The sequence below is a fragment of the Staurois parvus genome, unplaced genomic scaffold, assembly GCF_062004578.1.
Source record: "Staurois parvus isolate SC_StPar_1 unplaced genomic scaffold, SC_StPar_1.0 ptg000653l, whole genome shotgun sequence".
NCBI classification, from domain to species: domain Eukaryota; kingdom Metazoa; phylum Chordata; class Amphibia; order Anura; family Ranidae; genus Staurois; species Staurois parvus.
In genome coordinates this window covers 54,000-81,853 of record NW_028318449.1, presented here as the reverse complement: position 1 = coordinate 81,853, position 27,854 = coordinate 54,000, and the positions used below count along the sequence as shown (strand labels likewise).

At 42.0% G+C, this 27,854-nt stretch overlaps 1 protein-coding gene across 1 annotated transcript in view; it reads right to left on the bottom strand.

The window, feature by feature from the left end:
• LOC149448861 (uncharacterized) overlaps window positions 1–25,677 on the bottom strand; it is a gene marked incomplete at its 3' end in the record, with an annotated part of 29,855 nt that extends 4,178 nt beyond the window's left edge. The window contains exons 1-2 of the mRNA XM_089694161.1: window positions 25,615–25,677; window positions 15,129–15,210 (exon numbers count right to left, since the gene is read on the bottom strand). The remainder of the gene's footprint in view (window positions 1–15,128; window positions 15,211–25,614) is intronic.
• Between the last annotated feature and the right edge of the window lie 2,177 nt (window positions 25,678–27,854).

Sequence of the window (27,854 nt, the reverse complement as noted above, 5' to 3'; positions counted from 1 at the left end):
TCTTCATGAGTGCTGCTGGCACTGGGGAGCTACAGTTCATTGAGGGAACCACTAATGCCAACTATTACTGTGACATACTGAAGCAGAGCATGATCCCCTCCCTTCGGAGATTGAGCCGCAGGGCAGTATTTCAACATGATAATGACCCCAAACTCACCTCCACAATGACCACTGCCTTGCTAAAGAAGCTGAGGGTAAAGGTGATGGACTGGCCAAGCATGTCTCCAGACCTAAACCCTATTGAGCATCTGTGGGGCATCCTCAAACAGAAGGTGGAGGAGTGCAAGGTCTCTAACATCCACCAGCTCCGTCATGGAGGAGTGGAAGAGGACTCCAGTGGCAACCTGTGAAGCTCTAGTGAACTCCATGCCCAAGAGGGTTAAAGCAGTGCTGGAAAATAATGGTGGTATTGACACTTTGGGCCCAATTTGGACATTTTCACTTAGGGGTGTACTCATTTTTGTTGCCAGCGGTTTAGACATTAATGGCTGTGTGTTGAGTTATTTTGAGGGAACAGCAAATTTACACTATTATACAAGCTGTACACTCACTACTTTACATTGTAGCAAAGTGTCATTTCTTCAGTGTTGTCACATGAAAAGATAGAATAAAATATTTACAAAAATGTGAGGGGTGTACTCACTTCTGTGAGATACTGTAAATATAAACAGTGTTGGTCACCATGAATATAAACCAACTACCCCAATGTTCAATAAAAATGTTGCTTTTTCAATCTGAATCCATACATTCAGATAGAATTTTCATATAGTCCACCAGTTCTTAGTGCTCCATCACTTCTCTATGTTGATCAAACCAATACGTCCTCTTCTATTCTTAGTACCTCGAAGTAAATAAACTAAACATAATGCATTATCCTTAAAACGCAAAATTATATTGGTGCGTGTACATCAAAATCAGTGTCACAGTGATCACATTTACATCCAGTGATAAAATTCCTACCCTTGCCCAAAAGAAGTGAAAAATTGCTTGTATTCCACACTTCTCTATACGCTGTGAATATGTGCCATGCCACACTTCAGCTAGTGATCATACAGTGCAATCAATTGTGTACCACCTGTCAATCTATACACCTTACCAAAACAACAGGTAGTGCACGCTAGATAGAACCAACAAAATGTCGTGCTCCAGGATCCTGCTGCCACTGCGAGGTCAGCTATCCTTCATCGATTGTAAATCCGTGCCACTCCAAACATAAATAAGTGCTCAAATATCACTCTGTGGTTTGTATAATATGGCACCTGTCAACCCATATACCTTACCAGATTGACAGGTAATGCAGACTAGATTCAAACTCCAGGCCTCGCTACCAGTACTCCAAATCAGCGATGCAAATGCCTCATTATCAGGTTATGCAACTCACAGAGCCAAGGATTTCTGTCCTGATCATTTAATGGGATCCCTTTTCCCCATCTTCAGTTTATTGCTTTGTGGATGGTAATCATCTGCATTGTAGAATTTCCACCCTAGCTTATTTGTGTATTCCACACTTAGAAGTGTGGAATACACAAGCAATTTTTCACTTATTTTGGGCAAGGGTAGGAATTTTATCACTGGATGTACATGTGATCACTGTGACACTGATTTTGATGTACATGCACCTATATCATTTGCGTTTAAGGATAATGTCTAGTTTATTTGCTTTGAGGTACTACATTTGGTTTATATTCACTGTGACCGACACTGTTTAACCACTTGCCTGCCAGGCACTTATACCCCCTTATTTACCAGGCCAATTTTCGGCTTTCAGCGCTGCCGCACTTTGACAATTGCGCGGTCATGCAACATTGTACCCATATGAAATTTTGATCATTTTTTTCTCACAAATAGAGCTTTCTTTTGGTGGTATTTAATCCCCACTGGGCGCTTTACTTTTTGCGCTATAAATAAAAAAATTGCAAAAAATTTGAAAAAAAAAAAAAAAGTTTCTTTGTTTCTATTATAAAATTTTTCAAACAGGTAATTTTTCTCCTTCACTGATGTGCGTTGATGAGGCAGCACTGATGGGCACTGATAGGCAGCACTAATGAGGTGGCACGGATAGGCGGCACTGATAGACAGCACTAATGAGGTGTCACGGATAGGCGGCACTAATATGCAGCACTGATAGGCGGCACTGATAATGGGTACTGATAGACGGCACTGACTGGCATCACTGCTGGGCACTGACTGGCGGGACTGACTGGCACAACCGCTGGGCACTGACTGGTGGCACTGACTGGCAGCACTGCTGGGCTGCACTGGTGGGTGGCACTGGTGGGTGGGCACAGGTAGGTGGCACTTCTGGGCACAGGTGTGTGACACTGCAGAGTGGCACAGGTGGGTGCACTGCTGGGCACAGGTGGGTGATCTGCTGGGCACAGGTGGGCGGAACTTGCGGGTGGCACTGCTGGGCACCGATCATCAGGGCACTGATCATCAGTGCCCTGATGATCGGTGCCGATCCCCGCTCTGACAACTGCCGGTTCTCGGCAGTACTTTCCTCACGATCTGACAGCGTGAGGAAAGTGCAGCCGAGAACCGGCACTTGCATTTCCCTCTGATCAGCGTGTCATTGGACACCGCTGATCACGTGGTAAAAGGCCGCTGTGATTGGCCTTTTACCACATCACGTGATCAGCTGTGTCCACGGAGATCGCCGGGTGCGCACCCCCTGGGGCGCGCAGGAGAGCGCGTTCTGGGAGGACGTCATATGACGTCCACCCAGAACTGGCCGGCCGCAGTGTAGCCGTCATTCGGCTATCTGCGGTCGGCAACTAGTTAAAGTATATCCTTCCACCCTGGAAGTTACAGATAAATATAAACGGTCATAAGGGCCCAATCTTTTTGTAGGTGGGTGTGGTTTTGTCATATATACTCCCTACATATAGTTAACCCTTTGATCAACTCTCATGTTAACTTCCCGCCCAGTGTCCTTAGTACAGTGTCATTTTTTTTCTTTTTAGCACTGATCTCTGTATTGGTGTCACTGGGGATGTCAGTGACACCAAGTTAGTTCTCCCCCCCCCAGCATCAGAATGTCCGCCGCAGTCCCACTATAAGTCACTGATCGCCGCCATTACTAGTGGGGGAAAAAAAAAATTACAGTAAAATTTTTAGCAAAGACATGTCACAGAATACATTTTGGCCTAAATTTATGAAGAAATTAGATTTTTTTTTTACTGGACATGTTTAATAGCAAAAAGTCCAAAATATTGTTATTTTTCGAAATTGTCAGTCTCTTGTTTTTATAGCGCAAAAAATAAAAAAATCCGCACAGGATCAAATACCACTGAAAGAAAGCTTAATTTGTGGGAAAAAGAAAAAAAGGACCTAAATTTCATTTGGGTGCAGTGTTGCATGACCGCGCAATTGTCAGTTAAAGTATCGCACCGTAACATAGAAAATGGCCTGGTCAGGAAGGGGGCTAAATCCTCAGGAGGGTAAGTGGTTAAAAATATTAAACGTTAACCATTAGATGCCCGGCCTATAGCCGTTTGGCGGCCGCAAAAATGCATTAGCTTTCCGGGGTGTACGCCATTTGGTGTCCTCCCACACATGCGCATGTTGCAGAGCCGCGCAGCGGCGCGATCTATCACCGGCCGTGTACCTCGGACACGGCCAATAACAGATCTGAGTACCGGCCCCTGTTGCCGGTACCATGTGACCTGCTGTGACCAATCACAGCAGGTCACATGACAGTTGTATACAATGGATGGCTTCATTCATGCCATCCATTGTATACTAGTGTCTAGCTGTGAATGGTCACAGCAGGTCACATGCACATGTCATGTGATTAGCTGTGGCCAAATCACAGTTAAGCACAAAAAAAACCTGAATGAATCGATGTCATTCAGGTAAATGCTTGCTTATAGCAAAGTAATACTTTGCTATAAGCAAATTGTGTAAAAAAAAAAAAAAAAAATACTGATCACTTCCCCAACGTAGTACATTGTTACTATGGTAACATTGTACTACTTTGGACATAGTGAAATATGAAAAGAAAATCTTAAAAAAAAAAAATTAAAATTATATATATATATATATATATATATATATATTTATTTATTTATTTCATACTGTCACCAGTCAGTGTCCCTGGTCACCGCCATGCCAGTTATATGATGCTGTACTGCACTGGTGACAGTATGTAAAAAAAAAAAAAAAAAATAGTGAAAATAATTTTTTTAATTTTTAAATTTTCCAAAAAATGACAAAAAAAAAAAAAACACAACTTCAAAAAAAACTCGCCATTCCTCTTATGAAGTACGTCGGACTGTCTACTTTACAAAAATGGGTCATTTGGGGGATATCTGTACAGGTTCTGACATTCTTGGACCTCAAGAAATTAGATTGGCTGTCAGTACTTCATGATTGATCAATTTTCAGATCTATACCATAGTTTGTGAACTCTATAACTTTCCTACAAACTAAAAAATACATCCTAATTTGGGTTATTTTCACCAAAGACATGTAGCAGAATACATCTTGGCCAAAATTTATGAAGAACAATTATTTATTTGTAAACTTTTATAACAGAAACAAAGAAAAATGTGGGTTTTTTTCAAAGTGTTCGGTCTTTTTTTGTTAATTTAGCAAAAAATAAAAACCCCGGCAGTGATTAAATACCACCAAAAGAAAGCTCTAGTTGTGTGAAGGCAAAAAAAAAAAAAACCCAGCAAAGCATGATCCAATTTGCTCCAGCAGGGGACAAAATTCCTTCTTGATCCCTGAGAGGCAATCAGAATATAACTGGATATAACATTTATAGGTATAGTTGATCCAGGGAATATGCATGTATCCAGGCCTTTTTTAAAGTAATCCACTGAGCTGGCCAGAACCAACTCTTGAGGGAGTCTATTCTACATTTTCACAGCTCTCACTGTGAAGAAACCTATCCGTGTTTGGAGATTACATTTATTTTCCTCCAGACGTAAGTTGTTCTCGGTGATGACCTCAGGGTGAATAACTACATCAGTGGTTCATATAGTGAACTCGGTGTATTTATACGTGTTGATCATATCCCCCCTTAATCTCCTTGTCAAGAGAGAATAAATTCAGGTCCTAATCTTTCCTCATAGCGGAGCTTCTCCATGCCTCTTATCAGTTTGGTTGCCCTTTTCTGTCTAACATGTGTATTGCAATCAGTGTTTTCACGCGTAGGCAACCCCCGACATATGCGTTTAATGTTCGTATGTGCGTATATGTGTGGGTACGGGAATGTTATGTACTTCGGTGTAACTATTTTTTAGTAGAAATTTTTTTTTCGTTAATGCTTTTTTGCAAAGTGCCCTCTGTGATGATTTTTAGGTGACAGGTTCTTTTTAATGAGCCATGCAGGGTCTACCAGGGGCTGCGAAAACAACTGGGTGGCAGTGCAGCAGTTTTAGGCACAATCCCGGTGGTTGCTGCCACTGGATTGTGTGTAAAACCCTCTGTTGACATTAACCACATGCCGCCCAGCCACTGTAGAAATAAGTTGGCAGGGCGGCACAGCTGGGCAAAACCACGTTTTAAAACGTGTGTGTTTGCAAAACAGGTAGGGGGCGCACGCGAGGCGCGCCCCTGCCCTACCTGTCCCGCCGATCATGGCTGGGGATGTCATTCGCCAGGTCACATCCGGTCGTTACCGACTGTTCCCCCTCCGATTCTATCTTTTCTCTCCTTTCTTTTTTCTTTTTTGCCCCCATTGCGATGAGTAGACCTCTGATGTAAGCTTTATGTGCTTCCCACGCCATTGCAACCGACACATCCTCTGTTTCATTCTCTTCAAAAAACCATTCAATTTCCCTCTCAATTCTTTGACCAATCTCTTCCTCCATGAGAAGTGCCTCATTCAACCACCATACATAACCTTCTCTCCCTTCTCTACCCCATCTTAACTTCATTGCAACTGGGACATGATCCGACAGGGTGCTTCCTTCAATTTTTACTTCTACCACCAACTCTATCATTCGATGTTCTACTAATATGTAATCTAGTCTAGAATAAGTCTCATGAACATGCGAAAAGAAAGTATAATCTCTCTCCTTCATATTCCTAATTCTTCAGATGTCCACCAGCTGACACTCATGCAGCAATTTCTTTAATTCTCAAGGATTTGCTTTCCTCCCTCCTCACAGAGGAAGTGGTGTCCATCTGCGGGTCCATACAGATGTCAAAGTCTCCCGCTACTATCATACACCCCCTTTTAAAATCCATCAATCTCTTCAACACTTCTTTCATAAACCTCTCCGACCTCTTATTTGGACTGTATATATTTGCTATTGTACACTCAATTCCCTGTAATTTACCTCTCAAAAATAAAAATCTTCCCTCCAGATCTGTTAATCTCTCCTCCACCTCAAACCTTATATTCTTTGCGAAGCCTATAGCAACTCCTTTTGCTCGTTTAGTTGGTGAATCCGCATAAAACCATGTTGGAAAATATCTAGTCCTCAATCTAACCTTCGACTATCTCTAGGTGTGTTTCCTGAAAAAATACCACTGAGGATTTTCTATGTTGGAGTTCTTTAAATAACCTAAATCTCTTTCCTGGACAGCTTAACCCTTTTACATTGTAGGTTATATATTGGATTTCTTCCATCTTACTCTTTTCCTACTTTCTCCTTCTTCCTCCTTCCCTTCCTCTTTCTTATTCCTATAGAGTGTTTTTATCCCACTACACTTTTCTCTCCCCTTATACCTCCCCCCCTCTCTCAATACTCCCCTCAATCCCTTTCCTCTCCCTCCCCCTCCCCCCCTCTTTTTAGGCCTTCACTTTGCCTAACCATCATTTGTGGAGGTAGCATCCACCTTTAACTTATTCTTTAGGGCTTCACTCCTCCTATAGACAGCCTCTCCTCCCTCCGGATCCCCCCCTTGACCCCCTCTCTACTTATACTTCTAAAGAAGGAAAAAGGAGTTAAGCTAGAGGGACAAGGGAGGAAAAGGCGATGGATTGGGAGCAAGGAGAGAGAGAGAGGAAAAAAAAAAAAAACTTGTTTCCTGGCAACCAGGCTCAGCGTCCAAGCTCAGCGTCCCCACCTCTCTCCGCTGGTCTCCGTTCCCGACTCCCTTCCCGCGGGCAGCCGCTCAGCCAAGGGAGCCAAGTGAGCCCTCCCGGTCGAGGTAGGTCTCTACCTTCTAGGGCTCCATCTTCAAGGGGGGAGTTTTAAGGTCCAAGGGGGGATCGGTCGGAGGAGCCCTGTGCGGAAGCTCCTACCACGAGCTCTCCGCCGCCGCCATAGTCAGGCTCCGCCCACTTCCTCCAAAGATCTCTTCTTTAGGTCTATCCATAAGAAAGTTGTTTCTATCTGTGCTACCCACTTCCTTAATAGTTTCTCTCGAGTAGCCTTTTATAATAAATCTTTCTTCCATACTCTGAGCCTGTTCATAAAAGTCTTCTACAGCAGTGCAATGCCTCCTAAGTCTTATCAATTGACCCTTTGGTATATTCAATAGCCAAGGAGGGAAGTGACAACTGTCCAATGGGATATACCCATTGCGGTCGACTTTCTTGAAAAAGGTTTTAGTACATATACTCTCATCTTTCATATAAATACATAAATCCAGAAAATTAATCGATATTCCACTAACCTCCCAGGAGAATTTAATACTTTTACCATTAATATTCAATTTATTCAGAAACTCAACAAGGTCTTGTTCTAGTCCATCCCAAATGATAACGTCATCAATATACCTCTTATATAAAATTAATTGCGATGGGGTCTGGCTGTAGACTGCCTCCTCCTCCCAGTGGGCCATAAACAAATTGGCCACACTGGGAGCGAATCTTGCCCCCATAGCTACATCCTTAATTTGTTTATAAAATAGTTTCTTGTACCAGAAATAATTGTGGGAGAGGCAATAATCAAGGCATTCCAAAATATACTTCCTCTGCATCAAACAGTGATTACTCTATTCCCTCAAACCCCAGTCCACTGAATTCAGGGCGTCCTCATGATCAGTAATGGTATACAGGGCTGACGCATCAGCACTGGCTAATATAATCAGATTATTATTTTTAAGACCCTCCAGTAGTTGTATAAGATGTTTGGTGTCCATCAGATAAGCTCTGGTATGTTTAACTACAGGTTGCAAAAAATTGTCAATATATTGGCCCATCCTAGCAACCACGGACTGAATCCCATTAACTATGGGTTGTCCTGGCGGATTTACCGGATCTTTATGTACTTTAGGTATCGTATAAATAACTGGTATACGACATGTTTCAGGTATTAAATATTGAGCTTCTTTCTTATTCAATAATTTTTGATCCTTTCCTTTATTTACCAGTTTACTAAGATGCTTCTTATATTGACTAGTAGGGTCCTTTGGTAGAATAAAATATGTAGCATTATCATCTATTTGGGATTCCAATTCCTTCTCATATTACTCTTTAGCTAGGACAACTATACTCCCTCCGTTATCTGCTGGTCTGATGACAATATTGTCCCTTTTCGAGAGTTCCTTCAAACCTATATGTATTGCTCTATTTAACACTACTTTCCCAAAATTGAGCTTCCTCATATCCTTATCAACCATCTTTTTGAAGACTTCAACCTGGTTGTTATTATTCAGATGGGGGTTGAATAAAGATTTATTTCTAAGTGCCGTATGAACAATATCCTCACTTGGGGCACTAGAAAGAACATTTTTTGCCCCTGGGAGTCCAGCGAAATATTTTTTTATATTTAATTTCCGCACATATTTGAGAGTGTCAACATAAATATTAAAACCATTAGCTGCTTTAGGAGGAGCATACTTTAATCCTTTATCTAATACTAGAAGTTCTTCTGTGGTGAGTGTAACCGTACTTAAATTAAAAACTCCTTCACCTATGTTTCTCTTTTTCTTTTTTGTCCTGTAGCCCCCTCGGCATCCCCTTCTCTGTCGGAATAGCTCCGTCTTGGGCTGAAGTCCTTCCTGTCCCTCTCTAAAAAAATCATTACTAAAATGGGATCTTAAGGGTTCAAACCGATTATAGGTAGGCATAGGACTTCTCCCATTAGGATGATAGTTCCCCTGATGGTAAGCAGGTCTAGGGCTTTTTTGTTTGGCTTTCACCAGTAATTATAAACAAGTAGAAAAAATGTTTAGGAAACATTGGCCTATCCTTATGACGGATCCCATCCTTTCTAAATTGTTACCTTTGGCCCTAAAGTTTGTTTATAGGAAGGCTCCTACTTTGAGATCGAAGCTTGACCATAATGTGTTGGACCCTCCTACTAATAAACTTAAACCCACCTTTTTTGATCAGAAAGGGTTTTTCCCTTGTGGGACCTGTTACGCATGTAAGGCTACAAATAGACAGAATTTGAAAAGATGTTCATTTACAGCCACAAGTAATGGAAAAGTCTTTAAGATTAAAGACTTTATATCATGCAGAACGGAGGGGGTCGTCTATGTACTGGAGTGTAGTTGTGGTCTACAGTATGTGGGTAGGACCAAACGACCCGTGGATTAGGCTGAAGGAACATGTCCGTAATATAAAAAAAAGCTTTCCGAAACAGTGTTTCTAAACACTTCTTACACTATCACAATAAAGATCCCTGCAGTTTGATATTCTGGGGTGCGGTAAGATTTCAGAAACACTGGAGAGGGAGCCATAAGGTCAGATCTCTTAGTCAGGCGGAGTCGAAATTAATTTTTTTGATGGATACGCATACACCTATGGGGCTTAATATTGAGTTTGATTTAAATTGTTTTATTAGCGATCGATAATGTTTTATTTGTTTATATTACTAGTGTGTTTAATGGTGAGTGTTTACGCATGAATAAAAAGGTGTTTTATCAATGTGTGTGTGTGTATATATATATATATATATATATATATATATATATATATATATATATATATATATATATATTTTTTTTTTTTTTTTTTTTTTTTAAATTTTATATTTTTTCCCTATTTGATTTTTCCTTTTCCATTTTATCTCCAATTTTTTGGATTGTTTTTAATTTATGATTCCCCTCTTCTTATATGAATATGGGGATTGATCTCAAATTATAGGTTGCTTTAGTGCCCTATTTTTATACTTATGATGATGTTTTTATTCTTATTAAATTAATTCATTAATTTTGTCTCATTTTATATATATTTATATTGATGGCTAGTATGGTTCTTGCGAGTTTACTGATATGGCCATTCGTTTGCTTTTTATGCGGTGGAGCTCTGCCCTAATAGTTTTTTTAATTAGCGAGGTTCCCTGTTTTACTAACATTAATATAATGTCCTTAGGCAATGGGCTATAAGAAAATGGCCGCTGGAGCGCTGCCCAATACTCCTGATTGGTGCGGTTCCCGGCCTTTATAAGGAAGTGCGGTCAACCAATCACGATGTCCTGATGAAGTCACGAGGTCACGTGACGCAACGCGTCGACTGCACTTACGTGTGACGCACTTCCGGTGTGGAGCCATCTTTGTACACCTAGCGCTTTTTCTTCATGCAGTACACCTTGCATATTGGATTCTACCTTGATATAAGTTGTATACTGGGCTCATTGGATTTTACCTTGATACAAACTGTATACTGTGGTCATTGGATTCTACCTTGATATATGCTGGACTCCACTTCATGTCAACTTTATTCATGTGAGTGCACTTCTGGCTTATTTTTTATATACCATTAAACATTTTACACTATTGAGATATGTTCTCTTTTTGTTTTATGGGTATATGATGTATGACATCTATGAGAGTGCTACAGCCGCTTGCAGACCAGTTATGTGGAATGGTGACTATTGATTATCTGTTGGCACCATCTGAAAAATAGAGTGGTTACTCTGAGGACCCAGAGGAGTTTTCTTGCTTTGTGGCCCTGCAGGGTCATGAAGTGGAGGTGAGAGGCCATTGCAGCCATTCCTTTGGGAATAACATTGAGGGTGTTTTGCCATCTGCACCGTGCATGAACAGGAAGATCACTGCACCAATTTATGGACTTTTAACCACCTTATATATGATGTGTGTTTCACATAATGTGCTGCTTTGATCCCTTATTAGGGATTCACATTAGTGTTTGCTACCTTGTGTCCCATTTGGGTACTTGGGGGTCACTATTTATTATATCCTCATGTGGATTGGGCACACGTGTGTTATATGATCACTGGTAGATCTAATTCTTTCAACCTTAGGGATGTGACCGCAAGAAGAAAATCAACCCCAGATTGAGTAGAAGAATGCAAATAGTATACAAAGAGCAAAGGAAAAAACTTAAAAAAAAATAAAACAAGCTAAACTCAAAAGGTCAAGATAAATCACTGTCCGACTGCACTACCCACTGTTTCCATGGTTTTTTGAGCGACAGTTCGTCTAAAAGATTCAACTGCTGAACAAAAAAAACAAAACTGAAATTTGCCAACATGCATATTGACAAGCCACAATGCTTCAGATATGATGTCACTTGTACAGATGAGACAAAACTGGAGCTTTTTGACAAGTACTATCAGCTCCAAGTCCAAAGATGAAAAAATTAAGCTTCAATTGAAAAGAATACAGTGTCTAATGTGAAACATGGCGTAGGCTGGGTTATAATTTTGGGGCTGATGTGCAGGGACACCTTGAATCTGTGCAGGGCACAATGAAATCAAGACTATTAAGAAATACTGGAGCGAAACATACTGCTCAGTATCAAAAAGGTCCCATCTCAGTCATAGGTCATGGATCCTTCAAAAGGATATGCGCTCCAAAACGCAAAATAGAAGCACCCAAACAAAACCAGGGACCATTTTGAAGAGGCCTTCTATGAGCCCTGATCTGAATCCTATTAAACATCTATGGACAGAGCAGAAACATGTAGTCTGGAGGAGGCACACTTCAAACCAGAGACAGCTGGAGTAGGTTTGTTCAAGAATATTGGGCCAAACTACTTCTTTCAGGTGGCTTAGTCTCAAAGCTACAGAAATCACTTGTTTCCAGTCATTGCTTCTAAAAGTTGTGCAGCTAAATAGATTAAAGTGGTAGTAAACCCCCAAAACAATTAAAATTTAAATTACCAGTTTACCCCACACAGCATAGCAGCAGAAGTCATCTGTCCCTAATCTGGCCAAAAAAGGAGCAGCCAGTCATCTGAAATCTTCTCTGCTTTCCTACAATGAAAAAACCTGACACATGAAAAAGAATTTGTGTCGCCACACCCCTCTCCTGTGACTGACAGACTAATTCGGAGTCAGCTCCAACCTGAGGAAACTGGGAAAACATTTATCCTCAAACACTGGGCAGCATTTGAGACACTGGAGACTGCAGACTTTCATATGCTGGAGGGAGCTAAGCAACTTCAGTGGGACCCTGACACTACGTGCTTATCTCTACTAAGGAAGGACGAGAAGGAGGAGAAGGCACTACAGTAAAGTGCCCAGTCATTGAGAGGTTAATTGGGATCCTTCTGCTGCGGGGTTAAATCTATGTAAGGTTGTTTGGCTCCCATTAGTTGATAATGATGACCTATTAAAGCATGAATCCCCCCTCCTCCTCCCTTAGTTTACTTTCAAGTAACGCCCAGTAGTTACACAGTAGAAGTGGCTAGTCATTGAGGGGTTAATGGTGATCCTCCCACTCGGCTTTCTCCCTGGCAGCTGTGGGGGTTAGATCTGTGCGAGGTCCACTGCAGCCATGATCTTGATATTCGTTTTGATCTTGGTTTGATCAGATGCTTTGGAGGGCATAGCCCATGCTTTCACAAGGGTTGTTGTTCATCCTTTGCAATAGCACAGTGTAACAACAACAAAAAAATAAATAAAACATTTTAAAGGATAAGAAGCCTGCAGAGCATTGCACATATGATCAGCAGATCACAGATGCAATGTCAGGCTCCTTCAGACTCTCAGGATAGCGGTCTTGCCAGTACCTATTGTACTGGCAAGCAGTTACTTGAAAGCAGGAAGATGAACGAACTACGAAAAAACTCACCAGCACCCTCATAGTTAATTGAGAACTACAAACCATCAGCTGCAATGGCCGATGGTATTTGTAGTCAATTCATCCCCAAGAAACTGAATGAATGACTCAGCTGTGTGACTGTGTGATCCCCTGCCTGTTGTCATGCGGGGTAGTGGTAAATCTGGGGGAGAGGGGGTGCATGCTGAACATGTCTGAAAGGTGCATTTAGCCTTTAAAGCAACCCTGTACTTATGCACAAATGTGGACACACACAGGTCCCCATGCATATGTACAAGGTGTGACAAATTAATTCCCGAAAGCCCGTAGCATAGCACTAGAAGAAATTAACACACGTGTATTGCACTGTTGGCGGAAAACGAGTGAAAGGAATCTGGAGCAGCGGATTCACATAAAACTTTGCGTGAAAAATTGGACATGAAACTTTAGTTCTGTTACAACAGCTTATGGTGAACATTCCATGAAGAAATCAAGTGTGTGTGGTACAGGCGGTTTAAACGGGAGCGGGAAGATGTCCATGATAATGCATGAAGTGGGCAGCCAAAAACACAAAAGACGGATGCAAATGTGGACAGAGTATGAACCCTTGTACGCTCAGAACGAAGACAGTGTGCGAATGATGGCCAAAGAATTGAACATGAACAAGGAAACTGTGCAGATTTGGGAATGAGAAATATTTCCACAAAGATGGTGCCTCAAATCTTGGCAGAAGATCAGAAACAACGTCATTTTCAAATTTCATCTGATCTTTTGAAGAATGCAGACGTGTTTGACAGGGTTATTAACAGTCCATTCCTGGAATTAAATTGTCACACCTCAAACAGTTATTGCACCACACGTGAGGCATCATAGCAAACGTCAGAGTGAGAGCAATATTTTTAGTGCAAGATCTTCTGTGTAACTTTAAACTGGTAACTTGTAAAGTCTTTTAAAGTTTCACCTATGGATATTTTTAGGTACTGTAGTTTGTCGCTGTTCCACGGGTGTATGCAATTTTAAAGCGTGACACGGTAGATATCTATTTATTTGGAGTAACATCTTTTATACTTTACTAAAAATAAGGTACTATATTGTTCTTTAGTATACTAAAATGCATTAAAACGTAATTTTTCCTGAAAATGTGCATTTGATAAACAGCTGCACAAATGTATTGTATGACGTAAAAAAAAAAACAACCTTTTTTTAGTGCTTAAATATGGAATGATAGATGCATATTACTTTTTGTCTGCTATTTCAGAGAAAATTGTTGGTTCTTTTTTCATGAAAGGGTTCCAACAATCTGTTTAATGCTGTTGCAAAACTGATTATGCCCTTGCTTATGAATTTGCTGTTTTTGCACAGCTAAAATATCTAAAAATTCCTAACTTTTAACCTTATATTCTGAACCAAAATTTGTTTCCAATGCTGTCTGGGTGCCTGTTAGGATATTTATTCTCTCCATTTACCTTACATTGTCCCAGGGAAGAAAATGATTGTAAAACCAAAAAGTTACAGTTGTCACCTAAGTAGGAGTGGGGGTGAAATCTTCCATTAATGGTCTGCCCTACATGAGAAACACACAAAAGTCATCCCTGACCCTTTTTAAAAATCACTCCACACCAAAACATATGGTACTTTCTTACCATATGTTTTGTCACACACAAACACGCACACATTAGCAAGATGTGTGGGGTGCCATCAAGAAGCCATGAAAAATCAGTTGCAATGCCGCACATTTACTTAATGGTCTGCATGCTTTTGTGCATTGCCAGAAAACACTTGGATTTTGCAAGATCCTAAAAAGCAAGTGTGAATGTAGCTTTAAAACAGGGCATTTCCCCTCATTTTGTGAGGTTCTCTCACTTTCTGTTGTGTCTACGGAGGGTAATCTTCCCAACGGAAATTAGACTGCAAATGAAAAAAATTATATAATATATATTATTATTATTATTAATAATAATAATAATAATAATAATAATAATAACAACAACTGACTGGAACAAAGACCATTTCCCCAATATATCCAAGACCAAAAATATCCTACAATATACTGAGAAACCAAATAAGTATTCCTTTGTATACATAACAGGGTTAAATATGCATTTTTTTGAATCTAGCATATATATAAATAAAATGACAGTCTAGAAATCCATCTCTCCTAAAAAAAAGAAAAAAAAAAAAAAAAGTCTCTGATGACAATGTGCAGCTAGTAACACTGTAGGGATGAATAGTTTTGCTGATGTACCCAAAGGGGTGTGACTGCATGATCATACCTCTCACCAGCTCCGCGTGTGACAGCAGCCAGCAAGGTGAAAAATCCTGGGTACAGTCAGTGTACAGAGCAAGACAAAAGCCCTGTGAATAGAAAGAAAACAAGAGCTAAGCAATGTAACACAATCAAGCCTATAGGAATAGAGAGTATGACCTAAAAGGATGCTGATGTGCTACACAATGCACGCAAACCACATACATACAATATATATATATATATATATATACACACATACATACATACACACACACACACACACATATATACGTACACACAGACACACACACATATACATACATTATTTATTATTTTTTTATTATTTATTTAAATATTAGGGATGCATCAACATTTCGGTGGCCGAAACGTTTGGAATAAAAAAAAAAATCATCAATCCCAGCGCTGGGCATAGAGATGCGTGAAGGAAAGATGGCTGCCACTCATCTCTATGCCCTTGAAGGACCAGAGCGATGTCACGTCCCGTTCCGGCCATTTTTTTTTTTCATAAAGCTCTAGATCAATGCTTTACATTGCAGAGGAGAGATGTGGGGTCTTACTGACCCAATATCTATCCATAAAGAGGACCTGTCACTAATTATTTCTATCACAAGGGACGCATGCATTTCTTGTGATAAGAATAAAAGTGATTACAATGTTTCTTTAAAAAAGGGACAGTGCAAAAAAAAAAAAAACCCATAAAATAAATTTTAAAAAAGTTTAAAGTGTCCCTGTCCCCCCGTGCTCACACGTAGTGGTGAACGCATATGTAGGCCATGCCCACATATGTAAACTGTGTTAAACCCACACATGTGAGGTATCGCCATGAACGTCACAGCAAGAACAATAATTCTCACACTAGACCTCCTCTGTATCTTTACACTGCTAACCTGTAGAAATTTTTAAAGCATCATCCATGGAAATTTTTTAAGTACCGCAGTTTCACGCCATTCCACGAGCGTGCACAATTTTAAAGCGTGACATGTTGGGTATCTATTTACTCGCCATAACATCCTTGTTCATATTTTACAAAAAAATTGGGGTGGGTATATATATATTATACACACACACACTTTTTCCCCGAATATCATGGTAAACTTTAAGCACACCAATTGATGAAAATGGTCCCCATTCTCTGTCAAGCACAATTGAATCATTTGGCACTGTCTAAGTAAAAGAAAAATAGAAAATGTAGAGAGATTTGTTGATACCCTTAAAATGGATGCAAGTGTAGAACATTTTTACCTTGCATTCCCTGCACGCAGATTAAGAAAGAAAAAAAAAGTTGTGCCCATCTGTAGCAGCGCTGCTTTCTCTTCCTCTCCTCATAGAAATCAGTGAGATAAGTGGGAGCCATTGGCTCCTGATGCTGTCAATCAAATGGAGTGAGGAGGGACTAGGGGGAGAGGGTCAGGGCAAAGTGTCTGTCTGTGTGTGTTTCAAAGAAAAGAACATTATACCGGTTGTGAAACAGAGGAAGTTCAGTTATGTTTTGAGATTGCTTTGAGTCTGCCCAATACTAAGGCCTCAGTCGCAGGTCCTCCAACAGAATAATAATCCAAATTACACAACTAAAAACCACATAAAAATGGCTAAGAACAAAAAAACAGTATTCTGCAGTGGCCTCCTATGAGCCCTGAACTGAATCCTATCAAACATCTATGGAGTGAGCTAAAACATGAAGTCTAGAGAAGGCACCCTTCAAACCTGAGACAGCTAGAGACATTTGCTCAAGAACAAGTGCTCAAGTGGGACATTCTACCCGATGGCAGATTGAAGTCTCACTGACAGTGGGCTGAGTGAAAAAAAAAAAATACCTCTATCCCCCACCCATCCACATATTTGAGGTAGAATCCTCCCCACTGAGCTATTGTATTCTGACAGCTGGGAGACTTTTCTGCTATCAGAATACACTGATCAGCATTTCCAGCTATAGCTGATCGAGCAGCAAAAATCCAATAGGGCAGTTGTACAGAAGTTGATCGATAGATTGACTTCTGTACAATCACTCTGCCCTGCCAATACTTGGATTGAAATTCGGCTGATCGCTTGGTCAAATTTGGATCCATGTATGGATGGCTTTACAGTAACCGTTTGTATGAAAGGATTGCATCTCAAGGTTGTACGACAATATATTAGGTTAAGAGTCCCAAGATTTTTGTCCATGCTATTTACCTTTGTTTTATTATTGAAAATATTCAGTTGAATCGAAAAACAGTAAAGTCTGACTTTACCAATAAGGGTCCTTTCACACAGGTTTTTCTTTCTTCAGTTCAGTCACGTTTATTCAAAGAAAAAAAACAGATGAGTTTACGTCCATTTTTCATCCGGTCTTTTTTGCGGAAGAAAAATAGGGTTTTCTTCCATTCAAAAAAACAGATGTTAACGGATGCGGACATTAACAGATGTAAAAAGATGCTCATCCATTTACATCCGCAAGTCCATAGAAATACATGGGGGTCCAATTTTCATCCATAAACGGACAGATAAAAAAAAAACAGACATAAGGAACACCAGTGTGAAAGGGGCTTTATGAAATTAACAACAAATACTTTTGTAAAAAATTGTAGGTGGTTCTTTTTTGTGAAAGGGTCCCAACAAATGTGTCCACCTTGGTAAATCTGAGGAAAATAACAGTTGATAAACTAGTTTAAATTTGGTTATTACATAAGCCACTTTACCTTTTTTTTTTTTTTTGCAGGAGAGGGTTAGATCTGCTGTTGGGTTTTTACGGCTATTAAATTCTCTACCTGCTGACATTTGCATGATTTTTAGTGTTTCTGTGCTGGCAGAATGCACAGGCGCACCTTACGGCCCCATTGCTGTCAGCCAGTAAATGGTATGTTATAGGAATCTGAAAACTGCTGTGGCCAGATAGTGCACCAAGTAGCACTAACATTTACAGCAATATGCACACAGGGACAAGCGCCCAGAACCCAGACTTCTTGGGGTTTATTTACTAAAGTTGGAGAGTCCAAAATCAGACTCCCTTCTGCATAGAAACCAATCAGCTTCCAGGTTTCATTGCCAAAGCTTCATTGAACAAGCTGAGGTTAGAAGCTGATTGGTTTCTATGCAGAAGGGAGTCTGATTTTGGACTCTCCAGCTTTAGTAAATAAACCCCCTTGTGTCTGGGCATTTGTCCATAGGGCATGCTGCACTAAATATTTGTACCACCCCATGCATCATCCGGTAGAAGCAGCAGCAGCTCTCCACTCTATATGAAACCCTCACAGATCAAGTCTACCTGTATATTATAAAAAGTACAAATATGCAGATAATTTGCATTAACAAATGACAAATCAACTAAAAAGCTATTTTGGAATATAAAAGACAATTCAAAAGGCCTCAACAAAAAGAATCTTTTTCGGCCAGGTGGCTATCATTTTCAAATCTCTTTGAATTCAGCTGAAAATACTTGTTACTTTATTGCAAATTAGGATCTTTATCTTGGCTTTATCTTTGTGAACCTAATGACCATTTTTGACAAGCAACCAGCTCACAAATGGTGATACAAACACAATGGTAATTTATCCTTCCTACAAATCAAAGCATCTAGAAATGTCTGAACAAAAAACAGAATCACAGTCTTTAAAAAGACACCTGTCCCAGGATCCAGCCATTTTCTCCACCAGTCTTCGGTCCCAGGCGCCAGCATCTCAACTGTGGGCATCCGGCTGCGACAGCTTGCGGCTTCACAGCCAGGTGCCCACTACGCATGTGAGAGCCATACTGCTCATTGTGAATGGTCCCTCAGTCTTCTGGGACCTGTGACATGACCCAGAAGACTGTGGGGAGGGAAGGGGGGTGGGGGTAGAGGAAGAAAACTTCCTCGGCAGTAAAACTGGAAGTCGGAACCTGTCAAAACCAGGTACCCACTACTGCTGCCCCCCTTCCCTGTTTCTTAAAAAGGGAGCAAGGGAGGATGCCTTAACCACCTCCCATCCGGCCCATGTACATTAGTGGCCAGACGGGAGCAGTGCAGGAGCAGGTTTCCATTTATAAACGGTGCCCGCATTCACAGCCTGCGAGCCCTCCCTGGGAGCATGCAGCATTGCGATCTCGTGCCCACTGTGTCTTCCGCACACAGCGGAACATGAATAGTAGTAAGCAAGATGTCACTTACTGATATCATTGCTTACTACTTGTGAAATCTGTGAATGATCACAGAGGTCACATGGTACAAGGCCATTCACAACAGCCTTGTACCATGTGACAAGCTGTGACCAATCACAGCTCTCACTGCAAGAATGCAGCCAGAGAGAAGGAGAAAAAGGTCTGTAAAAAAAAAAAAAAAAAAAAAAAACTGGCCAAGATTTATGAAGATTTGCAAAATTTTAAAAAGAAAAACAAACACTTTGTTTCAACATTTTCAACAGTGGTGAATAAATACCTCCAAAATAAAGTTTTATCTGTCTCAAAAAAATGAGAAAAAATTAATATGGGTACAGTGTTGCATGACCGCGCAATTGTCATTCAAAGTGTGATAGCACAGAAAGCTGAAAATTGGCCTGGACAGGAAGGGAGTGAAAGTGTCCAGACTTGAAGTGGTTAAATCTGAACTTCCCTTTTAAGCAGTCTCAGACATATCAGATTGACTGTTAAGCTTGCCACAGAGTGCAGTCTCATTATACCACCTCCTTGTAATGCAGCACAAGGGACTACTTGACTGATTAGCAATTGAATATATTATTAAAGTGGAACTTTAGCCAGAAGGGGAAGTTTTGCTTAAAGTCCTCCTCCCCCTCCTCTACCACATCTGGCATGTAATTTCTTTTTTTTTTAGGGGAAGGGGGGGGGGTCAGAGCATGTAACTAGTTATAATAGGTAACACCCCCCCCTTAGATTTCTGGGACATGTTACAAGTCCCAGAAGGCTGCGGGACCATTCACAAAGTGAAGGATGGCTATTGCATGCGCAGCAGGAAGCCAGTTGTGCAGCTGCAAACTGTCACAGTCAGCTTCCCACACTAAGCGTCCTTTTATTAAATGTCATCATCTACAGGATTTGTATCTGCCAATTTTTTTTTTTTTTCCTTTTAGAGTGAAGAACCCAGTCAGCCTCTCAATACATATCTACTGGGAGAGGTAAAAGAGATAATAAAATTAGTAAAGTGGGTAGCCATCCCAAGTTAAACCTTTATGCTAGGTATAGAATATTTTGCATAGTTGCATTGGACCAATGTAATTATGCAATTACTATACCTGTGGGTGCCTGTTGTGGAAGCAGAGAATCACTGCAGTAGTCGGAACTGCTACAGTGATTGTGCTGTCTTCCTGTCCTGAATGGTTGCATTGCTGCATAGTAACTACGGAGGGTGGCTTGCTCTGCAGGGTGCCATTCACAGAACATCTTGCATTTTGTGAATGATGCCCATTCCAAGCAAGCCATCCTTTGTGGTTACTATGCAGCAGGGAAGTCACTCATATAGGAAGACAGCAGCAATCACTGTAGTACACCAACTGAACCCTGCCCCCCTCCACTGTGCAGCTGATCAACTCCACGACAGCATCCTCCCCCTGTCCTGCCCCGACCTGGCACCTCACTCACCGTCCTTGAGATTGCCAATCACTTTAAAAACAAGATTGACAAAATTCGCAAGGACATCGCCGCTCCTCAAACTCCCTCCAAACCCGTCCCCTCTCACACAGCTACCCCCTCATCACCCTTCTCCCTCGGCCTCACCACTGCTCTGACCTCCACCCCACCTAACATTCCTCACACTGAAGCCCCCTCCACACCTTCAAGCTTACTACCATCGAGAAGGTCACCAAGGTCTTTTCTGACTCCCGCCCCACCACCTGCCTCCTCGAACCTATCCCCTCACAACTCCTACGACCTCCCTCCCTCCCCCTGCATCCTACGCTCCCTCACCCACATCTTTAATCTCTCCCTCTCTTCCGGCGCATTCCCCTCCCCTCTGAAGCATGCGCACATCACTCCCATACTTAAAAAGCCTTCCCTGAACCCCAACAACCTCAGGCCCATCTCCCTGCTCCCATTCTCATCCAAACTCCTTGAGCGCTTAGTCTACAATCGCCTAAGCTCTCACCTCAACGACAACAACCTCCTCGATCCCCTGCAGTCCGGCTTCCATCCCCTACACTCCACCGAAACTTCCTTACTCAAACTCTCCAACGACCTGCTAACCGCCAAAGCTAATGGCCACTATTCAGTGCTCCTACTCCTCGACCTCTCCGCTGCCTTCGACACAGTCGACCACCCCCTCCTCCTCAAAAAACTACACTCCCTCGGCCTCAGAGATTCTGCTCTCTCCTGGCTCTTGTCCTACCTATCACAACGCTCCTTCAGTGTTATCTATATAACGCTACCACCTCCCCCTCGCTCTCCCTCTCTGTTGGGGTCCCTCAAGGCTCCATCCTTGGGCCCCTTCTCTTCTCCTTCTTCATCTACGCCTCCTCCCTTGGACAACTCGTACACTCTCACGGCTTCAACTACCACCTCTATGCCGATGACACACAAATTATCTCTCTACACCTTGCCTCACCCCCTCTGTCTCCACCCGAATCACAAACCTACTAAACGACGTATCAGACTGGATGTTGCTCCACTTCCTTAAACTGAACCTCTCCAAAACCGAGCTCCTAGTCTTCCCCCCAGCTCGCACACCACCCCCCACTGACTTCTCCATCATGTCCAACAATGCCACAATCAGGCCTGCCCCGCAGGCCAGAGTACTTGGTGTCATTCTGGACTCCAACCTATCCTTCCAGCCCCAAGTCCAATCACTAACAAACTCATGCAGACTTCACCTCCGCTACATCGCCAAAATCCGCACGTTCCTAACCCCAGAAACCACTAAACAGCTCATCCACTCCATCATATCACAACTCGATTACTGCAACTCCCTCCTTACTGGCCTGCCTCGCCACAGGCTATCCCCGCTTCAGTCGATCCTGAACATGGCATCCAGACTCATTCACCTTACCAACCGCTCCGTTTCCGCCACCCCCCTCTGCCAATCCCTCCACTGGCGTCCGATTGCGCAACGGATCAAATTCAAAATCCTACCACTGACATACAAAGCTGTCCATCATACTGCCCCAAACTACATCCCCGACCTAATATCCAAGTACCACCCAACACGCACACTCCGCTCCTCTCAAGACCTCCTCTCTAGTTCCCTGGTCTCCTCCCATGCACGCCTCCAGGATTTCTCCAGGACATCACCTATCCTCTGGAACTCCCTACCCCAATCCATCAGACTATCACCTACTCTCCTCTCATTTAGGCGCACCCTGAAAACCCACCTCTTCAGGGAAGCCTACCCCACCCCCTGCTAATTGCCAACCTCCTCCACTCTTCCTACCACTCCATTCCCCACAACTAACTCCTCCTGTACCACTATCCCCTCCCTCCTAGACTGTAAGCTCCAAAGAGCAGGACCCTCGAACCCCTCGTGTATCACATTGTATTGTTTTCGTACTGTCGCATGTTCTGTCTCCCTTTGTAATGTACAGCGCTCAGTGAACCGTTTGGCGCTTTATAAATACTGTGTAATAATAATAATACAGCGATTCTCCACTTGCACAATGGCCCCCACAGGTACAGTATAAGCATATTTACATCAGTCCAATGTAATTATCCAATACAATCCATAGAGTTTAAAAAAAAAAAAAAAAAAAATCTGTGTATGACCATCTCTATGGACAACCTGACACCTGCAATTGCAAGGTTTCAGGACTTAACCCACCCAGTTGAAAAAACCTTGGTATTCTACTATTGCAGCATCTGTGGAGAACAGGACAATTAAAGGCTATGTTCACCTTTGGGGACTAAATATAATAAATTAGCATATTTTTGCCAGGAAAAAAAAAAGTGCATTTATTCATTATTCCCCAGAGGCATTACACTCCTGCTGGCATGGGCAGGAAGATGGATTCCAGGAAGGAAAGTCTACATCTACAATACCCACCCCCACTTTTTTTTTTTTAAATGCAACCGCATGGAACCACATGGTCCTTCTTCTGATGCGTGGGGGTGTCATTAAGAATGAATATACGTCCCCCCCCCCCCCCCAGCTAAATAGCAGAGCATTTTGGCTTTGGGGACGCATGTGATTTACATGCATTCCTGCACCCACTACAGTGCGACAATACGCTTAGAAATTTATACAATCAAGAATGCCATCCTGCTACTTCAAATGATCTAATCACTGTGGTCAAAAAAGAAAGCCGATTTGACTCAACTAATGATTAAAAAGACAAATATTCTTAGGCCCCGTTCGCATAGGGCGATTTGTTGGATGGTAAAAAGATGGCCCTGCATGGGGATGCACAGGTGCTGCGTGCATCTCCTTGCCAGAGTTCCATTTTAGTCTATTGGAACATGCGGCTGCATGGACAGAGCTGCTGTGTCCTTATATGACAGGTGGGTGCAGGTCCCTGGACTCACCCTGTGTGCGATCGGTGACTCACACCTGAATGTCCTTGTAGCCAATCCCATCCCAAAAGACTAAAATGGGATGCACACAGTACCTGAGCATCCCCGTCCGGTTAAAAGATAGCCTTGTACAAGGCACGAAGCAAATCGCCCGATGTGAACAGTGCCTCACAACCAAAAATGTCAAACCAAACTCTACTAGTGTAGACCCTGCCTTAGGGTAGCTATACACATATTCTGATTTGGTACATTTATATGAAATTGTACAAATGATGTAATGTTAGGACAAACCTATCCATCAATGTATAGCCAGCCGCTCAGGCACTTACATTACACAGATATTAGTAGTTCAAAAGGAGATATAGTGTAAGGTGAGCCTAAAGCTGATCATACACTATAAAATCTGCTCTATAGATGTAATATAAACTATGCAGTGCAAAGGCCTCTCTAACTGGATACAGTTTAAATGGACTGTTTAGGTTTGTTCTCATAACACATAGTTTGATAAATCCTAAAGTCGTTCTAAAGGCAAAATGTTTTTTTTACCTTAATGCATTCTTCAAATTAAAGCGGAGCTCCAGTCCCCATAATCTTTTTTTTTTTAAATTCCCTTGTCATTGTTATTACTTGTACATTTAAATTAGAATAATGTTAGAACAGTATTCGTGCTGGTTAGCTTAAAATCTTTAAAAAGATACCTGATCTCAGACATCATGGCAGGTGGCCATTTAGGATATGGGCATCTGAAGCCCACTTGTGTCTTTTTCCGGGATTCGGTGTAGCTGGCTACCCAGCATGCACCTCCCGATCTCGAGCGTGCGCAGTAATGACACTGTGCGGCGCATTGTGTTTAGTGCAGGTTGCCGTAGCAATGGTGGAGTCATGGAAGTGCCCACCCCGTTGCTATGGCAACCTGTCAATCACATTACATTAGGTTTCCCAAAGACTCTTGGGATAGATGATGCCGATATCCCAGGAGTCAATGGGAATCACCTAATTACATCATCGCCTAGGCGGCCAGGACAAGGCGTGCCACCCGAAGAATTATAATAAAGGTATTTAGAAAAACAAAAAAATGTACATTTTGCATTGTACATTGGAAATATTGGAAGTCTAAAAAAAGACTGGAACTCCACTTTAAGTTGAAAACCCTTCCAAAAGTAGCACTAGTGCCTGCCCCCACCCCAAATCACTCACCCGAGTCCTTTATCGATCCAGTGCTGTGTTCCACCTACAGCTCCTGTCCCTTCTCTCACAAGGTTTCACTGAGAGCAGCTGGAGCCATCAGTCAAGTCATGTGAGGAGGTGAGGGGGGAGCCAGGCTGTGCATGCCTATGGACTCACACAGCACGGGTCAGGAGCATGCCCAGACAATTGCCTCCACAGCAATCAGCTTGCTATGGGGGCACTCAGAGAAAAGGAGGAACGGAGATCACTAGCGGAGAACTCCAGAAGAGGAGTTAAGTGGCCGCTCTGCGTAATACCAGACCACAGGGCAGGTAAGTATAACACGTTTGTTATTTTAAAGAATAATAAAAGCAGCTTTTACAATCACTTTAAAAGGAGAGTGTACAATCAGATCGCAGCCTGCCTAAAAAAGCCCAAATATTAGTCAAATTCAACACCAGCCCTAATCCTTCCAGCTCTAATCTAAGATAAACAAAACGCTTTGGCTGGGTACACAGATAAAACCACAATTAGGACAACGTAGCAAAATTTCACTCTAAAGAGGTAAAACGAGAAACATTTCAGAATGTTAAATATGTCCGCAAAGCAATGACTTGGCAGAGAAAAGATGAACACGCAACACCATCAGTATACACAGAACACAGCGCTGCGCCACATGCACGGACACTGCACCCCAGTAAGGGCCCCCCGCTGCTCCAGCCAGCTCTGGCTCCCCAATGAGGGACACCGCTTTCAGTCTCACACACACACACTAGGCCCTCTACATACACGGCCAGCGCAAGCCAGCATCTCATCACAAGGAACACAACTAGGTATAAATGGTCCCACTCTTCCAACGCTTCACCACTCAAACACCCCGATAACCTGCCATCCTCCCTCACCGGTCTCCCGGTAACTCCCACCTCCGCCAACTCCGCGCTCCCCTGCCTGACTGCACCACAACCTGCTCCGCCTTCTGGCAGCAACACCACAACATGACTTGTTGGGTACACGCCTACTTACGATAGCCATTGGTCCACAACTTTAATTTTCCCACCGTGGATTGGCTAACGTAACAGCCACTCTCCAAATGCAAGCATTCCATTCGCCCTGGATCACTATTGGCTATCCAGAGCTCACGCCCCTCCGAGCGTAATTTTGATCACTAAGATGTCAGGACGACGTTAGGACGTAAGGGGCAATGCGTTCCAAGCCTCGTTTTGCTCTGTTACTGCGGGAGTGACGTCAATTTGGAGGGTTTTCACTTGCCAACCGCAGAAGGAGAGGCCGAGCGACTGACGGAGTTCCGTTGGTGCGCACAGTGTTCTATTTCAGTAGTTGTTGGTAACGTGCCAAGTCATTTAGTTGGTGTGTAGACTGTAGAGGAATGCTCGTGGCGGCAAACGCTGTATCAATTCTAAGGCTTCAGGCACACAGGATGTTTGCCCACTCTTCTAGAAGCCTTTCGTCTTAGCAACAGCATTTTGGCAGAAAAAAATGCATAACAATTGTAAAAGTGTGTAATGTGTTTGCGTACATCAAGCACTTGGGAATTAATTCATTTTCATTGGCTAGAATAATAATTCTATCCATTTAGGCTTAGGTGCGTTTATGCTTCATGTATACTGGCAGCTCCTAAACTCCAGTTTAGCCTTTTGGCATATTTTTGTCAATGCTCCTAGACTCTACTCCATAAAAGCCAGTGTATCCATGTACACATAGGCTTTTAGCAGACTTTAAAAGCAGCTGTGCTTAGGTGAGGTTAAAGCTCCCTCTCCTGTATGCGAAAGAAGCGCATTCAGGATAGGAACATTTTGAACGCAGTATCGCGGTTGCATCGTTTTTACCTCGTTTTGCGTTTTCCATCGGTTAGAGTAGGCTCGTGTACATGTAGCCTTACCCTAGGTTTGCACCTAAGCGTTTTCCGCGGCGTTTTGCAGAAATGCACTACAGTCCATTTAACATGATTTCCTATGGGACACGTTCACATCTGCACGTTTTAACGCAGCGTGTTTTTTGAAAAGGGTCATGGACTTTTTTTGAATGCAAAAAGTTGTGTTTTTGTTTCTATAGACTGCAATGGAAATGCAGAAAAGCATGTAGTGCATTTTTGATGCGTTTTAAATCAGCCTAGCAACAAGAAAAAAAAACATGCACAAAGGCAAACTGCATACAGTTAGGTCCATATATATTTGGACACAGGCACAATTTTAGATTTTTTCAGGTATTTACCAAAACATATTCAAGCTATAAATAATGAAAAATGTGATGACAACCAACCACAAATAATATGCTTATGCTGAATAGGAAATACCCTTGAAATGGGTGTTCCAACAAGACAACGACCCCAAACACACCAGTAAACGTGCAAAATCTTGGTTCCAGACCAACAAGATTGACGTTATGGAGTGGCCAGCCCAATCCCCGGATCTTAATCCAATAGAAAACTTGTGGGGTGACATCAAAAATGCAGTTTCTGAGGCAAAACCAAGAAATAGAGAAGAACTGTGGAATGTAGGCCAATCATCCTGGGCTGGAATACCTGTTCACAGGTGCCAAAAGTTGGTTGACTCCATGTAACACAGATGTACAGCAGTTCTCAGAAACAGTGCTTATACAACTAAATATTAAGCGATTCAAAGGAAAGCAAAATCTTCAAACATTTTTCAGTTTATATAGTGAATGTTTGAGTTTGTAAAGAAGAATACAAACACTGCAATTTTTTTGAACAATCTAATATTCACTTTTCTTCAATTTTTTTAGAGGAACAACACAAATTTGATATATTTTTCTTCATGTTTTGATTTGGAATAGAATGTGTAGTGTTCCCAATTCATTTGTGTGTATGGAAATAAAAGCTATTAGAAGGATTTTAAGCTTTATTCACTTTTTTTCAACACACTGCTATTATTTTGAACACAACTGTATATTAGTTTCACCTTTTAAGTTGCATTACTGAAATAAATGAACTTTTGCACGATATTCTAATTTTTCTAGTTTCAATTGTACAGTAGTGTGTTTAGATTTTGTGCTGCCCTAGGCAACACAAAACTTTTGCACTCCCCCCTCCGCAGTGAGAGAGTTCAATAAGTGTGTGTATGTATATATGATTCTCTCTCTTCCCTTTCTCCCTGTCTCTTTCTCCTCTCCCTCTCCCCCTTTC